Source organism: Lepisosteus oculatus, chromosome 14, assembly GCF_040954835.1.
Source record: "Lepisosteus oculatus isolate fLepOcu1 chromosome 14, fLepOcu1.hap2, whole genome shotgun sequence".
NCBI lineage: Eukaryota > Metazoa > Chordata > Actinopteri > Semionotiformes > Lepisosteidae > Lepisosteus > Lepisosteus oculatus.
The window spans coordinates 11,094,736-11,116,739 of NC_090709.1; the positions used below are offsets into that span (position 1 = coordinate 11,094,736).

The 22,004-nt window shown below is 48.1% G+C and overlaps 1 protein-coding gene, 2 non-coding genes and 1 pseudogene across 3 annotated transcripts in view; 1 reads left to right on the forward strand and 3 right to left on the reverse strand.

The window, feature by feature from the left end:
- The window catches only part of LOC138242797 (zinc finger protein 271-like), a 683,123-nt gene that overhangs the window by 398,162 nt on the left and 262,957 nt on the right, over positions 1 to 22,004 (reverse strand). The window lies entirely within an intron of this gene.
- LOC138242769 (zinc finger protein 271-like) overlaps positions 857 to 22,004 on the forward strand; it is a 735,173-nt pseudogene continuing 714,025 nt past the window's right edge.
- On the reverse strand, positions 8,139 to 8,196 carry LOC138243725 (U7 small nuclear RNA). The gene has a single exon (XR_011192343.1). It is a non-coding gene; the product is annotated as a U7 small nuclear RNA (small nuclear RNA).
- trnaf-gaa (transfer RNA phenylalanine (anticodon GAA)) lies at positions 15,071 to 15,143 on the reverse strand. The gene has a single exon. It is a non-coding gene; the product is annotated as a tRNA-Phe (tRNA).

Genomic DNA, 22,004 nt, shown 5'->3' on the forward strand with positions numbered 1-22,004 from the left:
CTCACACTAATTACTAGCGGTAAATACTGATGTTTTGCTCCCTCTTACCACAAAAATCTATATGTATTGTATCTGGGATGACCTAATTTTTGTACGTGTACCTACTGTGATTCGGAAACGGAACGGTTAAAGATGGCGACAAGTCAGGCACTCAGAGGGAGGGGGAGGGGGGGTGCGTCTTCCTGTCTCCATAACTAAAATGCCAAATAGGAGTGGCTTAAGCGATGTACACAGTCATGTAACTGACAGTTTGAGGTAGCCTATCGTATAGATTTCGCTTTGTTGCTGATAGATTAAGCTTTCGAAACTCAGCCCCAAAGTCATGTGACTGATTTTTCACCCTTCATTGGTTAAACGCAATGATCACATGCACCACCATGGTAACTGGGATGTGTAGTTTTTAATTCAGTTTGAATTATAACTGTACGTACTGTCTTCATATTTGGCAAGGGCTTTAAAGAGAGGGCGCTCCAAAAATTTTCGATGCCGTCGTCCTGGAAGAATTTGACCTCAGAACGTTTGACTAGCCTACTGTATGCTCCTAAATTAATATCATTTATGACCTTCTATCTATCTATATACCTTCTTCTGCTCCTCTTCTTTTTATGCTCAGCTACTAAAATTTCCCTTTAGCGGTAAAATTTCCTATAAATATTCAATACTAAGCGGATTAAAATGTGCACAGTAAAGAGATTAAATTATTAAATCTTTTCACTACCGACTAATGCACCATGAGTGCCCGTCGGTACCGTGCATTTTGAATGGCTGCATCTGTATAATAAAGTTTATTATTATTATTATTATTATTATTATTATTATAATAAAGGGCTTGTCTTCTTGTCCTGTGTTTTCAGGCTCAGAGGCCAGTGTTCTCCCTGATGCTGGGGAAAGGGCACCTCTTGAACAGCAGCACAGTGAGGAGGAGGAGTGGAGCTCCAGTCTGATGCAGGAGACAGAGATCACTGCTGCAGAAGGGAAAGAGACACTCAGTGAGCAGCACACAGAGAGCAGACAGAGTGTGGAGGATCTGGACTCTGTGCCCATGATGAAGACGGAGCCTGAGAGTGGGACACCTGGACTCTTAGTATGTGATGCTTTTACAGAGAAGATTAATAATCAGGACACGAACAATATGTCACAAGGTTGTAATGAACTTTACTGTGTCTCTGTACAAGAGCTCAAAGAAGAACTGAGTGAGTTTAATCTTACAGATAAGGACATGGAGCCCCAGTTGATTGACCCCGCAGAGCTGAAGAAGGAGCCCCAGGTGATTCAGACTGCTGAGCTGCACACTGAAGGACACGATGGAGAAAACAAATCTCAGTTTCAGAACAGAGAGCAAAATCATTCCATGAAGGATTTGCAGAATAAGAAACCCCAGCATGATCAGACAATGAGGAAGAATCACTCAAAACCTTGCTCAGATGGAGTGGACAAACTGCCATTACAACACAGGGATGAGCAGCGTTTTTGTCAGTCTAGCATTTCAAAAAACCTTCGCACAGGAGAGAAATCTTTCACTTGCCGTCAGTGTGGGAAGAGTTTTAGTCAGTCACACAACTTAAAAAGACACCAGGGTATTCACACAGGAGAGAGACCATTCAGCTGCAATCAGTGTGGGAAGAGTTTTAGAGACTCAAGTGCCTTAATAGTCCACCAGCGCATTCACACAGGAGAGAGACCATTCAGCTGCAGTCAGTGTGGGAAGAGTTTTAGTCAGTCAAGAACCTTAATAGTCCACCAGGGCATTCACACAGGAGAGAAATTATTCAGCTGCTGTCAGTGTGGGAAGCATTTTAGTCAGTCACACTACTTAAAAAGACACCAGCGTATTCACACAGGAGAGAGACCATTCAGTTGCAGTCAGTGTGGGAAGAGTTTTAGAGTCTCAACTGCCTTATTAGCCCACAATCGCACTCACACTGGAGAGAGACTGTTCAGCTGCAGTCAGTGTGGGAAGAGTTTTAGTAAATCAAGTAACTTAAGAGCCCACCAGCGCACTCACACAGGAGAGAAACCATTCAGCTGCAGTCAGTGTGGGAAGAGTTTTAGTCTTTCAAGTAACTTAAGAGCCCATCAGCGCATTCACACAGGAGAGAGACAATAGAAAACACTAGGGAGGAGATCACACACCTATCTACATCAGTGGAACTGCAGTGGAGAGGGTCAGCAGTTTCAAGATCCTGGGAGTTAACATCTCAGAGGACTTAACCTGGACCCACCACACTAAAACCATGGTCAAAACAGCACAGCAGCGCCTATTCTTTCTCCGTAGGCTAAAGAGGTTTGGCATGCCATCACATATCCAGGCCAACGTCTACAGGTGCACTGTTGAGAGCATCCTGACTGGTTGCATCACTGCCTGGTATGGGAACTGCTCTGCCCGGGATCGCAAAGTACTGCAGAGGGTGGTGAAGTCAGCACAGCTCATCACCGGCTGTGAGCTACAAAACATCCAGGATATCTACTCAGCTAGATGTCTGAAGAAGGCCAGGTCCGTTCTCAAGGACCGCAGTCATCGCAGTCACAAACTATTTTCCCTCCTACCATCTGGTTAACGGTACCAAAGTATTCGGTCCAAGTCCAACAGACTACGGAACAGCTTCTACCTCCAGGCAATCAGACTGCTAAATAGCCAACCTCCAGCTCCTTTAGCAAATCACCTGTAATGGCTACATGGACACACAGTTTTCACTGTATTCGGCATAACCGCACTACTTGTATATATTGCATATACCATGGACACATAGCAGCTCTACTCATATTGAGTTTTATTCAATTTCTATTACATCTGTTATTATGTAACCTTATTTTCATAATCTCAATTTTGTGATTTTTGTGTTTTTGTGATTTCTGTGATTCTTGTGATTTTTGTGAGCTTGCAGAAAAGACATTTCATTGCCAGCAACTACTGCTGCATGCTCTGTTGTTGTGCATTTGATAAATAAACTTTGAAAATAAATTGTTGCAGTCAGCGTGGGAAGAGTTTTAGTGACTGAATCACCTTAAGACACCACCAGCGCATAAGATAAGATCACTTTCTCACATTAGGATTTTGTCTTCTCACAACACTCTCACTATGAGGCCCACAGATAGGAAGAGAAGCTAGGGGTCAGCATCTCTGGTGTAGTTGTGGTTAAGGGCCTTGCTCAGGGGCCCACCAGCATAGGATTTCTCTGCCAGCTGTGGGATTTGAACCAGCAACTTTCCACCCACAGATATACATCCTTAGCTACAGAGCCACTGCACCTAATCACACCAGAGAGGGACCTTCCAGCTGCAGTCAGTGTGGAAAGGGTTTTATCCAGTCAGGTGACTTAAAAATACACCGCTTTAGTCACCACTTTAGTTTTTGATTTAATCATAGTCTTAGTCAAGTCAACTGAAATGTCTATTAGTTGAAGTAGGTAACTGCGTCAGCATGTGACATCTGTTAAAGGTTCCTCAGCTGACACTTTGCGTTTTCTTCTCTTTTCAGCATGGAACAAACCTGTACTTGTTCCTAAAATGTCTATTAGTTACTTTGTAGTCACCCACTTTTGATTTAGTCTAGTCAACTAAATGTTGACTATAATTACTCTTACTTATGGTTGATTAGAACAGAATTGGTTCTAGTCATGCAGTTTACTTTATGTGTATAATAACATGTATAAAGATTTACATGTTAGGATGAGCGATTATATGAGCGATTACATTAGGATGAGCGATCCCTCCTCAGCAAAGGGCTCAGTTTTGTACCAGTTCCAAGGAAGCTGGACATCCCCCAGACCAATGTCGACCTTAACCACTTTTACCGCAGGATCCGTCTCAGAGCACATTTTGCCGACAATTCCTCTTCACAGGCAGCTGATAACAACCCGGTTATTGATGTCATTAACAACATTAATCCCAAACAGAGCTGTTGGACTCCCTCCTCTGGCCGTTTTCCACCAGTTGATTATTTCATCAACCAATGCACTAATCAAGCTCCCAAGGCACTCTCTATACCCAGTAAACATAGGTCTAACCTCACCCAAGGAGAAAATCAGGCGCTCCAGTCTCTCCGCAACAGGGATGATATCGTCATCAAACCAGCGGACAAAGGAGGTGCTGTTGTGGTGTGGCATAAGGATCTATATGTCTTTGAAGCCTCTAGACAACTAACTGACACTTCTGCCTACCTCCGTCTCCAACAGGACCCTACCACTGACTACCAAAAGGAAGTGGTATCCACCATTTCCCTTCTTATCAGCGGTAACGAGCTCCCCCAGGAGGCGAACCGGCTCATCATGGAACATCCACAGGTATCTCAATTTTACCTCCTCCCCAAAATCCACAAACCGGACACCCCTGGACGGCCCATCGTATCAGCATGTAACTGTCCAACTACTTACATCTCAGCCTTTCTCGACAGCCTCATGAGACCGCTGGTTGAAGATCTTCCCTCATACATCAAAGACACCAACCACGCGCTCCAACTTTTCAATGGTTTCCAATTTCAGGGTACCGAATGCCACATTTTTACCATGGATATCACATCTCTGTACACCGTCATTCCCCATAATGACGGCCTTACAGCCCTCAAGCACACGCTGGACAAACGCACAGTGCTTGATCCACCCACCCACACCATGGTACGCCTTGCAGAATTGGTCCTCACACTGAACGCATTCTCTTTCAATAATCTTTTTTACCAAAAGGTCAGTGGAGTTGCCATGGGCACCAGAATGGGACCCAGCTATGCCAACATTTTTGTCGGCTGGGTAGAAGAACGCTTCTTCGCTTCCTACACTGGCTATGTCCCTGACTTCTACAAACAATATATTGATGACTGCGTTGGTGCCGCCACATGCTCCAACGATCAGCTTGAGTTCTTCCTGCACCATTTCACCAACTTCCACCCGTCCCTCAAATATACGGTTAACATATCTTCCACCACTCTTCCGTTTCTAGACATCCACTTGTCTATCAACTACCCCCGTAGACATCCACTTGTCTACCAACTGTCCACTCAAAGCCCTCGAAATGTACTCATTTTTTATCAACAGAGGATACCCCAGCAGTGTGATTGACAGGGCCCTTGCCCGAGCCAAAAACACCCCCAGACCATCAACCTGATCAGGAACTCTCGCCGTAACAACCGCATTCCTCTGGTGCTTCCTTACCACCCTAACACACTTCCTATCCCCAGGACCATTAACCACAACTTTTCCATCCTACAGGATGATCCCTCCATTGGGGCCCTCTTTTCTGATCGCCCTATCATCTCATATCCGCTGACCACCTAATCTGCGTAACCTCCTTGTTCACAGCTCCCTTGACCGCCCTCAACAACCATCCACACCAGGCACTTTCCATTGCAACAGAGCTCGCTGTATTAGTTGCAAGTACACAGCCACCACCACACTCATTCAAGGCCCTTCAGGACAATTCCGGATCACCCAGACAGCATCTTGTATCTCCAGCAACCTTATTTACTGTATCTCTTGCAGTAAATGCCCAGCCATCTACATTGGAGAAACAGGAAGTAGACTCGGAGACCGCTTCAGAGAACACGTCAGGGCTGTGAAGATTAAAGATCTCTCCAAGCCCATTGTTTCTCATTTCACCTCTGACGGCCACGACCACTCTAATCTCTCCGTCTGTGTTCTCAAAGACAGTTTTCCGAACTCATACATCAGAAAGACCACAGAAACTAAACTTATTCTGCAGCTAGGATCACACATTCTCCCTTCCCTTAACGACAGACTACTGTTCTTTTAAATTTTCTCCATTCATTGGAAGTTTCATTTCACACCTCTCTGCACCCATTCTGACTTCACACCTCTTGATTGGCCTCTCTTTCTGTCCCCTGCTCCCGCCTCTCACTCCTCCTCCCTCCCAACCTTTGTTCTCCCGCTACTTTACCTTTGCCTACTGCCCTGTCTCTCTCACACCTGAAGAAGGCTCCACGGCCGAAACATTGTGTTCTCTTTCTTCTTTTTTTCAGCATGGAATAAACCTATAACTTGTTCCTATTTTAATCAAAATAATATTAAGACCTGTATGTATTCAAATAGTATTATCATTATTTATACTTACGCATCAAAAGACGATTGCTGAGAAAAACATGACAGTATTTAACCTAAATGGCAAACAACAAATATCAGCAATGCATTGTGGTATATAACCAGAAAAGATGCTGTGTTAGATGTGTTTTCAATTTCAATTATATATGCATTTATTAATGTTGTCAATATTATTACGGTTGCAATTTAACCATGGTGAGAATCCCTGCCTGTCATACAGGAGAGTGGGGTTTGATTCCCGACAGGGAGCTAAGGAGCTTTTTCTATGACCTGTTTACAATTTAAACTGTAGTGTGAGACACCTTTCTTCTACAGAAATCTATTTTTTTTTAAAGGAGATGAATTAGTTATAACAACACAAAACATCAAAGTGAAGTTGCTTTTCAGCAACTCCTTGGCTACATGGGAATTTTGATTTTTTGACAGTAGGGTAATTTGCAAAATTAAACAAGGAATTGATTCACTCCTGTGGAATACTGTATAAAATGGAAGACAGGTTTGATATGGAAACAACTACACACATTTTAGTTTTTTTTCCAATTGTACTCCTATCAAAGTGACATAAGAAAAGTCATTGTCAGAAGTGGGATATGAAAACAAGCCACCAGGGGAGACGGCTGTAATAACGTCACCAGAAATATATTGAAAACAAATGGGCTGTCACTAAGGAAATTCATAGAGAAATACAGGTCCCACCATAAAACACCATAAGGAGTGCAAAACATGTTAAGTTATTTCTGTACTTCATCACTTTTCGGTAAAAGAGGGACTCAAGGACACAAAGACTCTAGTTTGGGATTCAGGCTGAGAAAGGGAAGTGTGACTTTGGACACAGGGTATTGCAGAGAGGAGCAAATGGCGCAACGAAACAAAATGCCAAAACCCCAGATTGAACCAGGGACCTTTAGAGCATCAGTCTAAGGCTTTCTCAGCTGAGCTATTTCAACCTCTGTGTACGATCCAACCTCTGCTGTCTGCAGTAGCCTCCCAAAGTTCCAGCATGAGTGCACGAAGAGGAGTGGTAGAGTGTTACTGCAATGTCATTCAGAAGGGTAGTGATCCAGCTCAGCTCTCTGAGGTTTGGTAGATACATCTTCTTCATGAGTAATGTAGGATCAACGTCTTCAGGCTGGAGGAAGGGCTTGCATTTTGGCAGTAGTAACTGACTGGGTAGTGACTTCTAGGACCTGGTCTTATCAGGTTGCTTTGCCACGTTTGTCAGTTCTGCTGAAAAGACCTGTCTCTAGGAAATTTAGGAAGCAGAAGAATGACTATCTGAAAGGTGACATGATCTGCTGGCTGTTTGATGTGATCATGAATGACACAGGAAATTCGAATTCTTGCAATAAAACAAAACAAGATCCATAAAACACTGGCGGGAGTGCAAAATGTGAGAAGATAAAAAGACACCTGTTTCTGTCCAATTTCAAACAGGGGATCTTGCGCATGTGTGATGAACGTGATAATCACAATATTACAGAAATGACAGCAGCATTGAACATGGCGAGACGTAAAAGATTGTTAATTCCCTTCAAATACTCACAGTGTGTTTATTCTGCTGTATTAATTTACTGTGCTCATCCGGCAGTAACACACTGCTCCCAGAGCTGGATAGGTGACTCCACATTCTACAGCTCTCTAGCAAAAGAGGAAGTCAGACTACAGAAATGGAGAAAATCTCCTCTTCAGAATGTGGTAATATATTCCTGAGGGAAGTCGTTTCTTGAAGTTCAACAAGTCACCCATTCCCACCTTGCGCAGTGCAGTGGTTATCACATTCTCTTAACACACCAAAGGGTTTCAGTTTGAAAGCGGGCGAAAACAAGTGATCACTTTTTGCACATTTGTCACTGCTGAGGTTACTTTATGGGTCTATTTTCTATACTGTGCTGATCAATTGGAAATCAAATGGCAAAAAAGACCCATTCCCACACCTAAGGTCAAATATTAGGAATCAAAACTGCTCGATTGTATGGAAGCACACAGCTTTATTAAGATGTCCAAGTGCAAGATCTTTTTATTCATAGAAGACCCTATTTATGTTATATGAGAAATATTAATATTAATACAGAATCTTTTTTCACCAAATAAATGGGCTTCCTGACTTCAGAAAGCCTTCTAGACAAATACTAAAAGAGCAAAAATTCCATTTGGTCAAAGAAATGAAAACACATACCCTACCAAACCGTGAGTACAGGCCATTCAGGGTGATAATACAGAAACATTTATAATTCAACAAATAAAACCTGTCAACTGGTAATCACCACTTATCATAAAAAATAAGTAGCAATACACAGTAGGGGACTCTTGAGTGCAAGTTAAATCCATGCAAGAAGGGGGTTTAGTGTTTCCAAATCAGATATGCAAATGAGAGATCTGGCCCAGCCAATCTCAAAGCTCCCTTGGTCTGGAATGGAGCTGCTCCCCTCTTCTAGTTATTCACACTGGAGTTAGGTTACATATTAGCACATTTCATCTAACAGTTGCTCCAGAAACAAAAACGTAAACAAATGACCTGGAATGTGACCACACCTATTAGAATGTAGTTCAACAGATAACTTGTAAACCTTGGCATAAGATTTTTTTTGTTCTACAAAATATACTTTATTCCGCAAAAAAAACATCTCAAAAGGAACATCTCACACATATTAACACTCCATGTAATAAAAAACAACGGCGGAACGGAGATTGATTGTCCGTTATCAATCTTTGCAAGTGGGGGCGAATTTGCGCAATTAACAGAGTCCCTCCAAACCTAGCACTTGCTATTGTCCTTTAATCCCTGTATAGGGCCCAAAGTCCTTTCCAGCGCTCCCTCGCCGTGGGGAAACCCCATTTGGCGACTAGGCGCTTCGTCTGGTGGGTCTGATGGGCTCCCGCAGCGCCCGACAGAGGTTGCAGTAGAAGATGCAGTCGAGTTTCATGGGGAAATGTGGGACATCTCGACCCCCTTCCTCGACCGGCTGACACATCCGTGATGTACTCATACTTGCCGTCCCAGACGAAGCCGAAGATCATCCCTTGCAGCGCTCGTCTGAGTCTGGCCGGCAGCGTGTACACCACCGCCAGGTAAACCAAAGCCGGCAGGATGTCTGCTTTCAACACCATCACTTTCCCTGTGTAGGACAGCGACCGCGTTTTCCACAGACCCAGCTTCGCGTTCACCTTGGCGATCCTCTTGGTCTAGTTGTTGGTCTCGTTGTCCTGGCTCTGGAAGGAAACCCCCAGTATTTTGAGGGGCTCCGTGCAGAGCACGAGACCCTCCGGCGCCGTCGTCCTGTACTTCCAGGGCCCGAAGAACTTCAGTTTGCTCTTTTGGCGGTTGAGTTTCGACCCCGAGGCTCTGGAGTATTGCTCCATGACCTGCAGGGCCCTCCTCAACCCCCTGTCCGACCTCAGGAACAGCGTCGTGTCGTCGGCGTACTGGGAGATCTTCTGGGTTTCCCCCGCGCCTCCCGGTATCTCCAGGGTCCCGTCACACCGTCTCTGCTAAGGGCTCTTGAAGAGCAGGGAGATGATGCCCTCCCTCATGGTGTCTCCGAGTTTCACCCAGCGGAAAATCTCCTGCGCCACTTCCACCAGATCTGCCGCCAGGGTGTCCCAGAAGCAGGTGTAGAATTCCTTGGGGATTCCGTCCGGCCCTGGCACCTTGCCATTCTCCATGGACAAGAGCGCCGCCTTCAGCTCCTCGGCCGCGATCGGACCCTCCAAGTCCTCCCTCACCTCCTCAGGTACTCGTGCCTTCAGCTCCTCCAGAAAAGCATCGCCTGCCTCCACCTCCGTCTGCTTTTCTGAAAAGAGCTCCGTGTAGAAAGCGGTGGCCGCTTCTACCTTGTCGCTCTCGTCTAGCACTTCCTCTCCATCTCCCCGTCTCAGGCCGTGGATCACCCTCTTTTTCTGGGCTCCTCGGACCTGATTGAGTTTGCGGAGCCTCTCCTTCAGGTCCCGTGCCCGGGCTGAATTGAAGGCTCCTCCCCCGTTAGCCGAGCTGTACTCCTCCTCTAGTTGTCTCTGGAGTCGTGCAGCTTCCTTCCTCTCCCTGGCCGCCTTCCGTCTGCAGTACGTCTGCGCCAGGGTTCGGGTCCTGTCTTTCACTGACTCCCACCATTCCACCACGGAGCTGTAGCCGTCTCTCAGATCGCCCCAGCTCGCGTAGTCTTTCCGGAACAGTGCCCTGAAGTCGTCTTCCTCCAGTATCTCCCGGTTCAGCTTCCAGTACCCACGACCAAATGCCGGCAGGCTGGTGTTAGCCACCACCGTCAAGCGCTCGTGGTCGGAATACCACGCCGGGGACACCGTCGCCGACTCCAGGGAGCAGGTCGTGTGCAGGAAGATGTAGTCCAGGCGGCTGCACACTCCCCGGGAGTTTTTCCAGGTTGTTCCGGCGTCGTTAGGGCGACACCGTCTGAAGCCGTCTACTAGGGAGAACTGCTTAAGTAGCGATTCCAGCTCTGCCGAGCTAGCGTCGCTCCCCTTCTCCCGGTCGACGTTGAAGTCCCCGCCAAGCACCACCTGTCTGTTGGTGGTGCAGCAGCTGGCCAGGTCAGCAAACACTTCCTTCAGGATAGAGGGTTCTGTTGGAGCATAGACGTTAATTGCTCTCAACTTCTGCCCCCTCCAGTCGATGTGTGCGACCAGGATCCGGCCCTGCACCACCGGGAAGGAGGAAACCAGCGTCATCTCTGGGTTTCCGAGGAGGATTCTCACTCCGGAAGAGTGGACCCCTCCTACACTCCAGCATGATTCTCCCTTCATCCATTCCCTGGTGAATGTCAGCTTGTCGCTTTCATCCTTCAGGTGGACCTCCTGTAAGAAACAAACTGAGAGGCCAGATCATGAAAAACTCCCCGTCTTTTCAACGGGTCTATTAGCCCTCTCACCTTAGTTGTTAGAAAGGTAAGTTTCACAATCATGATTAAACAAGTGAAAGTTGAACCTCCTCTCTTTGTGCTTACAGTGGAAAACTTGGGAGTCTACATCTGGGCACTGTTTAGCCTAGATGTAGCTCCTCTTGTCTGGGTCCTGGGGGGAATATGCTGGGCTCCCTCCAGGTCTCGCTGGGGACTGAAAGGTAAACATGCTGGACAGGTCCAGCCCTACCATCAGTCCCGGCTCCAGGGCAGCTTCAAAGTAATCCTCGTCTTCCTCGAGGATACTCTCCGCCACCGCTTTGGGAAGGGTTTTTTCTTCCCTTTCTCCAGGAGTTTCGGGGACCTCCAGTTGCTCCTGGGCCTCGGGGGAAGGGGGCTCCACTTCCTGGGCTGCCTCTTCCTGTTGTTCCTGGGCCTCGGGGGAGGGGGTTCCGACATCCTGGGCTGCCTCTTCCTGTTGTCCCTGGGCCTCGGGGGAGGGGGTTACCTCTTCCTGGGCTGCCTCCTCCTGTTGTCCGTGGGACTCGGGGGAGGGGGGTTCTGTTTCCTGGGCTGTCACTTCCTGTCGTCTTTGGGCCTTGGGGGGGAGGGTTTCCATTTCCTGGGCTGCCTCCTCCGGTTGTTACTGGGCCTCGGGGGAAGAAAGTTTCGTTTCCTCTAGGACGAGGAAACGGTTCTCCCTTACCACTCTTTTCTTTTGTCCTTCCGAAGGTGGATCCGCCCTGCATCTCTTCTCCCGCTTTCTCTTTCCCTTCTTGCTGGGAGTTATTAGGGCCCTTTCTCCGGTCGGCCATTTTGTCCGTCGTCCTGGCAGCCATCTTGTGGCACTGGTGCAGCTGGGGGTGTGGCCTCGGCAGTTTCGGTTCTCTGCGGGGGAGGTGCGGGTTCTTTGTTCTCACCTCTCTCCCTTTGTCTTGAGACCGATTTCTGCCCGCCGGCTTCCACCACCTGCGCAAATGAAGGTTTGCTTACCTTGCATTGGTGAAGGAGGTGCCCCTCTTTGTTACAGTTGTGACATCTGACGATGTCACACGTGTTCTCCTTGTGGCATCCTGGGGTAGTAAAGGTACCCCCTGTCGGCTCCGATGTTGAAGCGGGCCGGGGGGTGCTGGAAACCGTCGACGCCCTCTGGGTCCTCTTTCAGGAGGACTCGGTACTGGCGTTTGCCATACCAGACGCCGCAACTGTCCCTGATCTCCGTCGGTTTGCCCACCACAGTTACATACCTCCCTAGGTACGCTGTTACCAGTTCCATTGGTTCATAGGGGTTGTATGTGAGGACTGTGATGGTCCTCTGGTTTGTCTTCCTCATAGGCTCCGGCCTGAAATCAGAGAAACCGGGGTGCTTACCTTTTTCTCTGATCATTTTCGTTGCCTTTTCATATGAGGCGTCCGTGGCCATGTAGGCCTCCATGTATCTCTCTGCCTTGTTGTCTTGCAGGCAGTAGAGATCTCCGGCCACCAACTGCAGGATCCCTCTCAGGAAGGTAATGAAAAAGGATTTCACAGTTGGCATCGTCTCTGTTTTCTTGGTCCAGTGGAACCGGATCAGTGTCTTCTTGTCTGCCATCTGGAAAGGAGAAAAAAGAAAAAAGGAGAGAAAGAGAGAGAGCAAGGTCCTGTGGAGAGGAGGGTTTAGCTGCTAAAGGAGCAGCGAGGGAGCCCTGGCCTTTGTCCTTGTGGGCAAAGCCCAGCTAGGTGCAGGCGCAGGAGGAGAGAGAGAGAGGGAGCGGATAATGCTTCCGAGTCTCCAGGAAGAAACTAAGAACTGCGGGCAGGCCACGAGTACCTACTCCCCGCCAAGAGGCCAAGGAGGCAGAGAGAGAGAGAAGAAGCGGATAGCGCTTCCGAGTCTCGAGGAAGAAAGCAAGCACTGCGGGCAGGCCACGAGTACCTACTCCCAGCCAAGAGGTCAAGGAGGCGGAGCAAGAGAAAGGGGGAGGGGAGAGGAGAGAGCAGAGAGAGAGAACGTTGCTGCCGGATCCCACCCAGCTCAGCTGCTGCTTGGCCTTAACCCCCTAGGCTCAACCTAGGGCGATACCAGCTCAAGCACTCTTCAGGATCTTCGATCGCCTTCTAGAACTTTGGAAAGACAGGAACTGCGGGCATGCCACTTGAACTTGATCTTAGCCAAAAGGCCGATAAAATTGGATTCCAGCTCACTGGCCCTGCAAAACTTAGTTCAAGACTTAAAACTCTCAGACACATATAGATGTATATATCCCACAACAGCAGGATATACATGGTCAGGGAGGAATAGCAGCTCCAGAACTGACTATTGCTTTGCCTCAGAGAGAGTGAAAGTTGTTGGGGTCACTCTTCAGCCTGTCTTCTTCTCAGATCATCAAGCTTTAGGGTGTAGAGTGGAACTCCAGGGCGGGACTTTCTTTGGCCCAGGCCTCTGGAAACTCAACACAAAGCTGCTAGAGAATGACGGGGTAGTATCCTGCTACAAGGAGAAACTATCACAGTGGCTGTCCTTGCAGTGTCTGTATGGGTCAGTAGGAGGATGGTGGGAGGAGGTGAAGGTGAGGACGAGGGTCTTTTTCATGGCTGAGGGAAGGAAGGCTGCCAGACGGAGAGGAGTGTTAGCCAGGAAACAGAGGCAGCTGCAGCGTCTCTACACGATGCTGCACAGTGGCTTCGATGTGCTCGAGGATATCACCCTTTTAAAAAAGGATGTCTGGAGCATAGCGGAAGAAAGTAGTCGAGGAGTGCTGTTAAGAAGCTGAGTGCAGTTCTTGGAAGAAAATGAGAAGTGTACTTGCTTCTTTTTCAGGAAAGTGGTAGGCTCCAAGTCTGTCATGGAAAGTGTAGTTGATGAGGAGGGAAGAGAGAGTACAGAGCTGAGTGCTATCCTCTCCTGCATTGAGGCCTTCTTGTCACGGACGTCCAAGGGGCCTAACCGTAGGTAGCAGGAGGGCGGAAAAAGACCCATATGCGTAGCGGCGAGACGGGAAAAAGGCCCGGGCTCATTAGTGCAAATAGTTCAGGAATGCCGTATAGAAACCTGTGCCCTCAGGGAGCGGATGTGGGGCACCCTGGTGCTAGGCAGGTCTCAGGACATCCAAACGTCAGTGCTGAGCGAGGACAGAGTGCAAGACCCGGAAATATTTAGCCAAAGGGAAAGAGAGGGACAGGAAAGACAGCAGACCAGAAACAAGGGACAGGACAGGGAAGGACCGCCCTCTGGCTGCATAGGGCGTGACACTTCTACACAAGACTGTACAGCTCTACAGAGGTAAAGGATGAAGAAATTCATTTTTTTACCTCAAAGCTAGAAAACATTTTGAGTGAAGAAGATAGGGAAGTACTTGAGGAGGATTTGACAGTAGAAGAGCTGAGAGGCTATTTGGAGCTTACAGAAGGGGAAAACTCCGGGTACTGACAGGCTCCCTAGAGGGGCGTCTGCTTTTACTACTTGCATGAATGAAGGCAAAAAAAAGCCAATCGATGTGAACGAACGGCGCTTTACAGAGGAGTACTGCCTGACTGGATCGTTGATGAACGACAGAGGCCACTCTGACCTCTTCTCGGTTTTCTTCAGTGACTTACTAAGGATCTTCTTCACATTCGCCCATGCAGGGGAAGCCAGTTACACCAAAGCAAACGAAGGAAAGTGCATTTCAAGCAGAGACCAGGAGGGACTTGTTTACACCGAGAGTTGTTGGAGAATGGAACAATGCGCCCAGCCCTGTTGCTGGAGCCGATTCTTGATGAGATCTTGGGCTCACTAAGAGGCCCCCGCTGGATGCTAATCTTTCTGTTGTTCTTGCAGGTCCTGCGCTGCTTTTGAGCCGACAGAGCTCGTCCTGGTCTGTCGGCACAGCCCAATTGCAAATGATCGGCTCCGCGTACAGAAGGAACGTGCGTTTGGTACAAGAGTGCATGAAGGCACCGGAAACACATTGGGAACAAATGACCGGTCGCTCAAGACCTCTGTGAAGTACAGGAGCGTGCAAAACAAGGCTGTTTCCACCCGGTCTCGAACCGGGGACCTTGCACGTGTTAGGCGAACGTGATAGCCGCTACACTACGGAAACCTGCAGGGACCGCTGCTGGTGTCTCGCTTGCGTTTCGGGCTGAGAAAGGGACGCGTCACTTTAGGCAGGGGGCGCTGGAGAGAGGAACAAAGGGCGTGATGAAACAAAATGCCGAAACCCGGGATCGAACCAGGGACCTTTAGATCTTCAGTCTAACGCTCTCCCAACTGAGCTATTTCGGCGGTGCGCAAAGCCCACAGCCACCTGCTCCAGCCTTCCTGTGTTGCGGCATGAGCGCTCACTCAAGACCTCTGTGAAGTACAGGAGCGTGCAAAAAGAGGCTGTTCCCGTCCGGGTTCGAACCGGGGATTTTTCCGCATGTGAGGCAAACGTGATAACCGCTGTACTACGGAAACAGTGAGAAAAGGGATGCCCCGGCAGTGAGTATATAACCTTATTGCATTACTGCTCCCAACCAGTTGATATCAATTTAATTCCTAAGGGTTATGTACTTGTTTTGAGTATCTCATGTAGAAGTTGTAAACAAGTTCAATTACGAAATGGTCTAATGGTCTAAATGAATGATATACCGAACTTATGTCCTCTTGATATGTGTAACTCTTTGTAACTGAATGAATTTATATCTTTTGTATTCTGATAACCCATACGATAAGATCTGTTAGGTTTGCATGCATATTCTATATATTAACAAATGTATCCTTGTGTATTTGTACCTGTGTGTGCGTTGTTTGAGTTATGTCGCATGGTTGGATTCTAAGACCATTAAAAGAATCAATTTTGTGATTTACTGCCACAAAAATAATTGTCCCAGTTAATGCCCAAACCCCTACAGAACTGGTGCCTCGTGAGAGAACACTTCAACAGTGTGTGATATCCTGTCCCAGCCTGTGGAGTAGACAGCGAGCCTGTCTCTTAATAATACTAATAATACAGTGTGTGATTCCCTGCCCCAGCCAGAGGAACAGACAGTGAGCCTGTCTCTCAATAATAATACAGTGTGTGATCTCCTGTCCCAGCCTGGGAAACAGTGAGTCAGCCTCTCAATAATTATAATACAGTGTGATCTACTGTCCCAGCCTGAGGAACACACAGTGAGCCTGTATCTAAATAATAATAATACAGTGCGTGATCTCCTGTACTAGCCTGAGGAATAGACAGCGAGCCTGTCTCTCAATAATGATAACCTAGTGTGGAATGTCCTGTCCCAGTCTGAAGGACAAACAGTGAGCATGTCCCTCAGTAATAATAGAACAGTGTGTGATCTCCAGTCCCAGCAGGAGGAACAGACAGTGAGTCTGTATCTCAATAATAATAATACAGTGTGTGATCTCCTGTCCAAGCCTGGCAAACACTGAGGCTGTCTCTCAATACTAATAATACAGTGTGTGATATCCTGCCCCAGCCTGAGGAACAGACAGTGAGTCTGTCTCTCAATAATAATAATACAGTGTGTGATTTCCTGTCCCAGCCTGGGGAACAGTGAACCAGATACTCAATAATAATAATACAGTGTTATCTCCTGTCTCAGCCTGGGGAACACTGAGCCTGTCTCTCAATACTAATTATACAGTGTGTCATTTCCTGCCCCAGTCAGAGGAACAGACAGTGAGCCCGTCTCTCAATAATAATAATACAGTGTGTGATCTCCTTTCCCAACCTGAGGAACAGACAAGAATGAGCCAGTCTCTCAATAATAATAAAGCAGATTATGATCTGCTGTCCCAGCCTAAGGAACAGTCAGGAAAGAGCAGGTCTCTCTATAACAATAATACAGTTTGTGATCTCCTGTCCCAGCCTGAGGAACAGACAGTGAGCCTGTCTCTCAATAATAATAATACAGAGTATGACCTCCTGTCCCAGCCTGGGGAACAGTGAGCTTGTCTCTCAATAATAATAATACAGTGTGTCATTTCCTGTCCCAGCCTGAGGAACAGTGAGCTTGTCTCTCAATAATAATAATAATAATACAGTTTGAACTCCTGTCCCAGCCTGGGGAACACTGAGGCTTTCTCTCAATACTAATAATACAGTGTGTGATATCCTACCCTAGCCTGAGGAACAGACAGTGTGCCTGTCTCTCAATAATAATAATAGAGTGTGTGATTTCCTGTCCCAGCCTGAGGAACAGACTGTGAGCCTCTCTCAATAATAATAATCCAGTGTGTGATCTCCTGTTCAAGCCCAAGCGAAGACAGAGTGAGCCTATCTGTCAATAATAGTAATTCAGTGTGTGATCTCCTGTCCCAGCCTGAGAAACAGACAATGAGCCTGTCTCTCAATAATAATAATACAGCGTGTGATCTCCTGTCCCAGCCTGAGGAACAGACAGTGAGCCTGCCTCTCAATAACAAGACAATGTGTGATCTCCTGTCCCAGCCTGAGGAACAGAGAGTGAGCCTGTCTCTCAATAATAATACAGTGTGTGATCCTCTGTCCCAGCCTGAGGAACAGACAGTGAGCCTGTCTCTCAATAATAATAATACAATGTGTGATCTCCTGTCCCATTCTGAGGAACAGACCTTCAGCCTATCTGTCAATAATAATAATACAGTGTGTGATCTCCTGTCCCAGCCTGGGGAACAGTGAGCCAGACTCTCAGTAATAATAATACAGTGTGATCTACTGTCCCAGCATGAGGAACAGTGAGCCTGTCTCTCAATAATAATAATACAGTATGTGACCAACTGTCCCAGACTGAGGAAATGACAGTGAGTCTGTCTCTCAATAATAATAATACAGTGTGAATTCCTGTCTCAGCTTGTGGAACATACAGTGAGCCTGTCTCTCTATAATAATAATATAATGTATGACCTCCTGTCCCAGCCTGGGGAATATACAGTGAGCCTGTCTCACTATAATAATAATACAGTGTCTGATCTCCTGTCCCAGCCTGAGGAACAATAAGCCTGTCAATCAATAATAATACAGTATGTGATGTCCTGTCTCCGCCTGAGGAACAGAGAGTAAGCCTGTCTCTCAATAATAATAATAATTCAGTGTGGGATCTCCTGTCCCAGTCTGATGAACAGACAGTGAGCCTCTCTCTCAATAATTATAATACAGTGTGTGATCTCCTGTCCCAGCCTGAGGAACAAACAGTGAGCCTGTCTCAAAATAATAATAATACAGTGTGGTATCTCCTGTCCCAGCCTGGGGAACAGTGTGCCAGACTCTCAATAATATTAATAATAATAATACAATGTGATCTACTGTCCCAGATTGAGGAACAGACAGTGAGCCTGTCTCAATAATAATACAGTGTGTGACCATCTGTCCCAGACCGAGGAAAAGACAGTGAGTCTGTCTCTAAATAATTATAATAATACAGTGTGGGATCTCCTGTCCCAGCCTGGGGAACAGACAGTGAGCCTGTCTCTCAATAATAATAATACAGTGTGTGATCTCCTGTCCCAGACTGAGGAACAGACAGTGAGACTGTCTCTCAATAATTATAATAATACTGTGTGAGCTCCTGACCCAGCCTGGGGAACATACAGTGAGCCTGTCTCTCTATAATAATAATTCAGTGTGGGATCTCCTGTCCAACTCTGAGGAACAGACAGTGAGCCTGTCTCTAAATAATAATAATACAGTGTGTGATCCTCTGTCCCAGCCTGAGGAACAGACAGTGAGCTTGTCTCTCAATAATAATAATACAGTGTGTGATCTCCTGTCCCAGCCTGAGGAACAGTGAGCCTGTCAATCAATAATAATACAGTATGTGATGTCCTGTCTCAGCTTGAGGAACAGAGAGTAAGCCTGTCTCTCAATAATAATAATACAGTGTGATCTACTGTCCCAGCCTGAGGTACAGACAGTGAGCCTGTCTCTCAATAATAATATAGTGTGTGACCACCTTCTGTGGTCTGTTTCAAATCCGCCCGCGATGAGACACCGAGGAGAAATGAAGAGCCCCAGTCGCGCTAGAAAATCACCCGGGAAAGAGACTTTCAATGTAGGAAAAAAAAGTCGTTAGTAACAGACATAATATGTTTGTTTTGTTTTTTTAATCGCTGCGATGTGTGACTAAGCTCATACGACTAAGAGTTGCCCCCTTTGTCTAGATCTGGTAACCTGCTCGTCGCTGGTGGGCCAGATCGTGTCCCCCGTCACTACACTGGGGCATTAAGACCCCTCACAGACCGCAGGCCCCCTGCTGGCCCCACTGAGAGGTCGAATCCCACCTCCTCCGCTCTCTGCGAAAAGCAGTATCTTCAGGCCCTGACATCTCACCCCTGCCACTCTCTGCGTAAATAAGTATCGTCAGGCCCTGACATCCCACCCCTGCCACTCCCTGCGTAAAGAAGTGTCGTATGGCCCTGACATCACACCCCCACCAGTCTCTGCGGAAAGCACTGTCGTATAGCCCTGACACCCAACCCTCCACTCTCTGCATTAAGCACTGTCGTATAGCCCTGACACCCACCCCTCCACTCTTTGAATAAAGCAGTGTCGTCAGGCCCTGACATCCCACCCCCGCCACTGTCTACGTAAAGTAGTATCGTCAGGGCCTGACATCCCACTCCCGCCACTCTCTGTGTAAAGTAGTGTCATATGGCCCTGACACCAATCCCTCCACTCTCTGCATAAAGCAGTGTCTTATGGCCCTGAAACCCTCCCCTCCACTCTCTACATAAAGCAGTGTTGTCAAGCCCTGACATCCCTCCCCCGCCACTCTCTGCATAAAGCACTGCCGTATAACCCTGACACCCTCCCCTCCACACTCTGCGTTAAGCTGTGTTGTCAGGCCCTGATATCCCACTCCCGCCACTCTCTGCGGAAAGCACTGTCATATAGCCCTGACACCCACCCCTCCATTTTTTGCATAAAGCAGTGTCGTCAAGCCCTGCAACTCTCTGCGTAAAGAAGTGTCGTATGGCCCTGACATCACACCCCCACCACTCTCTGCCGAAAGCACTGTCGTATAGCCCTGACACCCACCCCTCCACTCTCTGCATAAAGCAGTGTCGTCAAGCCCTGACATCCCACCCCCGTCACTCTCTGTGTAAAGCAGTGTCATATGGCCCTGACATCCCACCCCCACCACTCTCTGTGTAAGGCACTGTCGTATGGCCCTGACATCACACCCCCACCACTCTCTGCGGAAAGCACTGTCGTATAGCCTTGACACCCACCTCTCCACTCTCTGTGTAAAGCAGTGTCATCTAGCCCTGACATCCCACCCCCTCCACTCTCTGAATAAAGAAGTGTCGTATGGCCCTGACACCCACCCCTCCATTCTCTGCATAAAGCAGTGTCGTCAGGCCCTGACATCCCACCCCTCCACTCTCTGCGTAATGCGGTATCGTCAGGCCTTGACATCCAACCCCCGCCACTCTCTGCGTAAAGCAGACATGTTACAGACATTTACAACAAAGACATATTATAAAATATTGACATATACTGTAGGCGGCTGGAGCATTATTGGGAGACAGACTCACTGTTCCTCAGGCTGTGACAGGAGATCACATACTGGGCTGCCAGATCAACTGAGTTCCCTCCTCCCTCTCCCAGTAGGATTGGGACCTGTTGTGATTCTGGCAGGTGTGGGAACTCTGGGATTAGATTCCTGAATTTCGGGAAGAATGTTTCTCTAATCCCAGAGTATCTGTCACAGTGCAGTAGGAAGTGCACCTCTGTCTCTATTTCTCCCCGCTGGCAGTGGGAGCACAGCCTGTCCTCTCTGGGCAGCCAGGTCTGCCTGTGTCGCCCAGTTTCTATGGCCAGGTTGTGGTCACTGAGCCTGTACTTCGTCAGGGTCTGTTTCTGTTTGTTATTTTTTATTTTGGTCAAATATTCAGCTAGTGTGTATTGTCTGTTTAAGGTTCTGTAGCATTCCAGTTTATGTTGTGTTTGTGTGTGTGTGTCCCAGTGTGTGAGATATTGCTGTTTGATCTGTGCTGTGATGTGCTTGAGTCTGGGTTGTGGTGCTCTAGCAGTGCTGTCCTGAGGCTGGTTAGTGTCGGTGTCACTCACTGCGAGTGTGATTTCAGCAGAGTCTCTGTACTCTTGGGACACTTGACTCACCTGTCTCTCTCTTTCTCTCCCTGTGCTGTCCCTCTCCTGCCCCCTCTCTCCCTCCTCGGACTCCAGCTGGAGGAGGTCCAATCACCACCTCCTGTGAGACAGAAGAAAAATAAGGTGGGTAATGCTCTGATCCTCTCTTTACTGCTGTCCAGTGTCCAGTCAGTGTCCAGTCAGTGTGTCTGTATGAACCCCTCTCTCTCTCAGTGCAGTGTTCATGTACGGGAGTGTCCAGTCCGACTCTTAACGTGACTCTCCTGTCTCTGCTTCAGAAGCGCTGGTGCGTCTTTTTAAACTCCCTGAGCTGCGTGTCAGTGGAGACAGAAGATCAGGACGAGCCGATGGAGGCGGCGGAGACCGTGGGTCAGGAGAGGAAGAGCGAGGGAGAGGAGGAGCAGGCTGCCGGGAAGGACAAGAAGAGGAAGAGGAGGTGCAGGTGAGCAGACAGGGGGGCGCCGCCCGGTCGTGTCTGTGATTCAAGGAGGAGTCTCCTCTTGCTGTTTGATGTCATGGTGACGTCTGTGTCTGTGTCCCTCACACCTGCAATAACAATATTCTTTCCAGGTTCCTTTCCTGGTTCTGTGCCAGCTAAGATCTGGACTGGACTAGACTGGACTGGACTGGAGCTGAGGGACGCCAGACTGGACTGCACTGAAGCTGAGGGGCCCCAGACTGGACTGGACAGGAGCTGAGGGACACCAGACTGGACTGGACTGGAGCCTAGGGACACCAGACTGGACTGGACCGGAGCTGAGAGACACCAGACTGGACTGCACCGGAGCTGAGAAACACCAGACTGGACTGGACTGGAGCTGAGGGGCCCCAGACTGGACTGGACTGGAGCTGAGAGACACCAGACTGGACTGGACTGGAGCTGAGGGACCCCAGACTGTGCTGGACCGAAGCTGAGGGACCCCAGTCTGGACTGAAGCTGAGGGACCCCAGACTGTGCTGGACCGAAGCTGAGGGACCCCAGTCTGTGCTGGGCCGAAGCTGAGGGACACCAGACGGTGCTGGACCGAAGCTGAGGGACCCCAGTCTGGACTGCACTGGAGCTG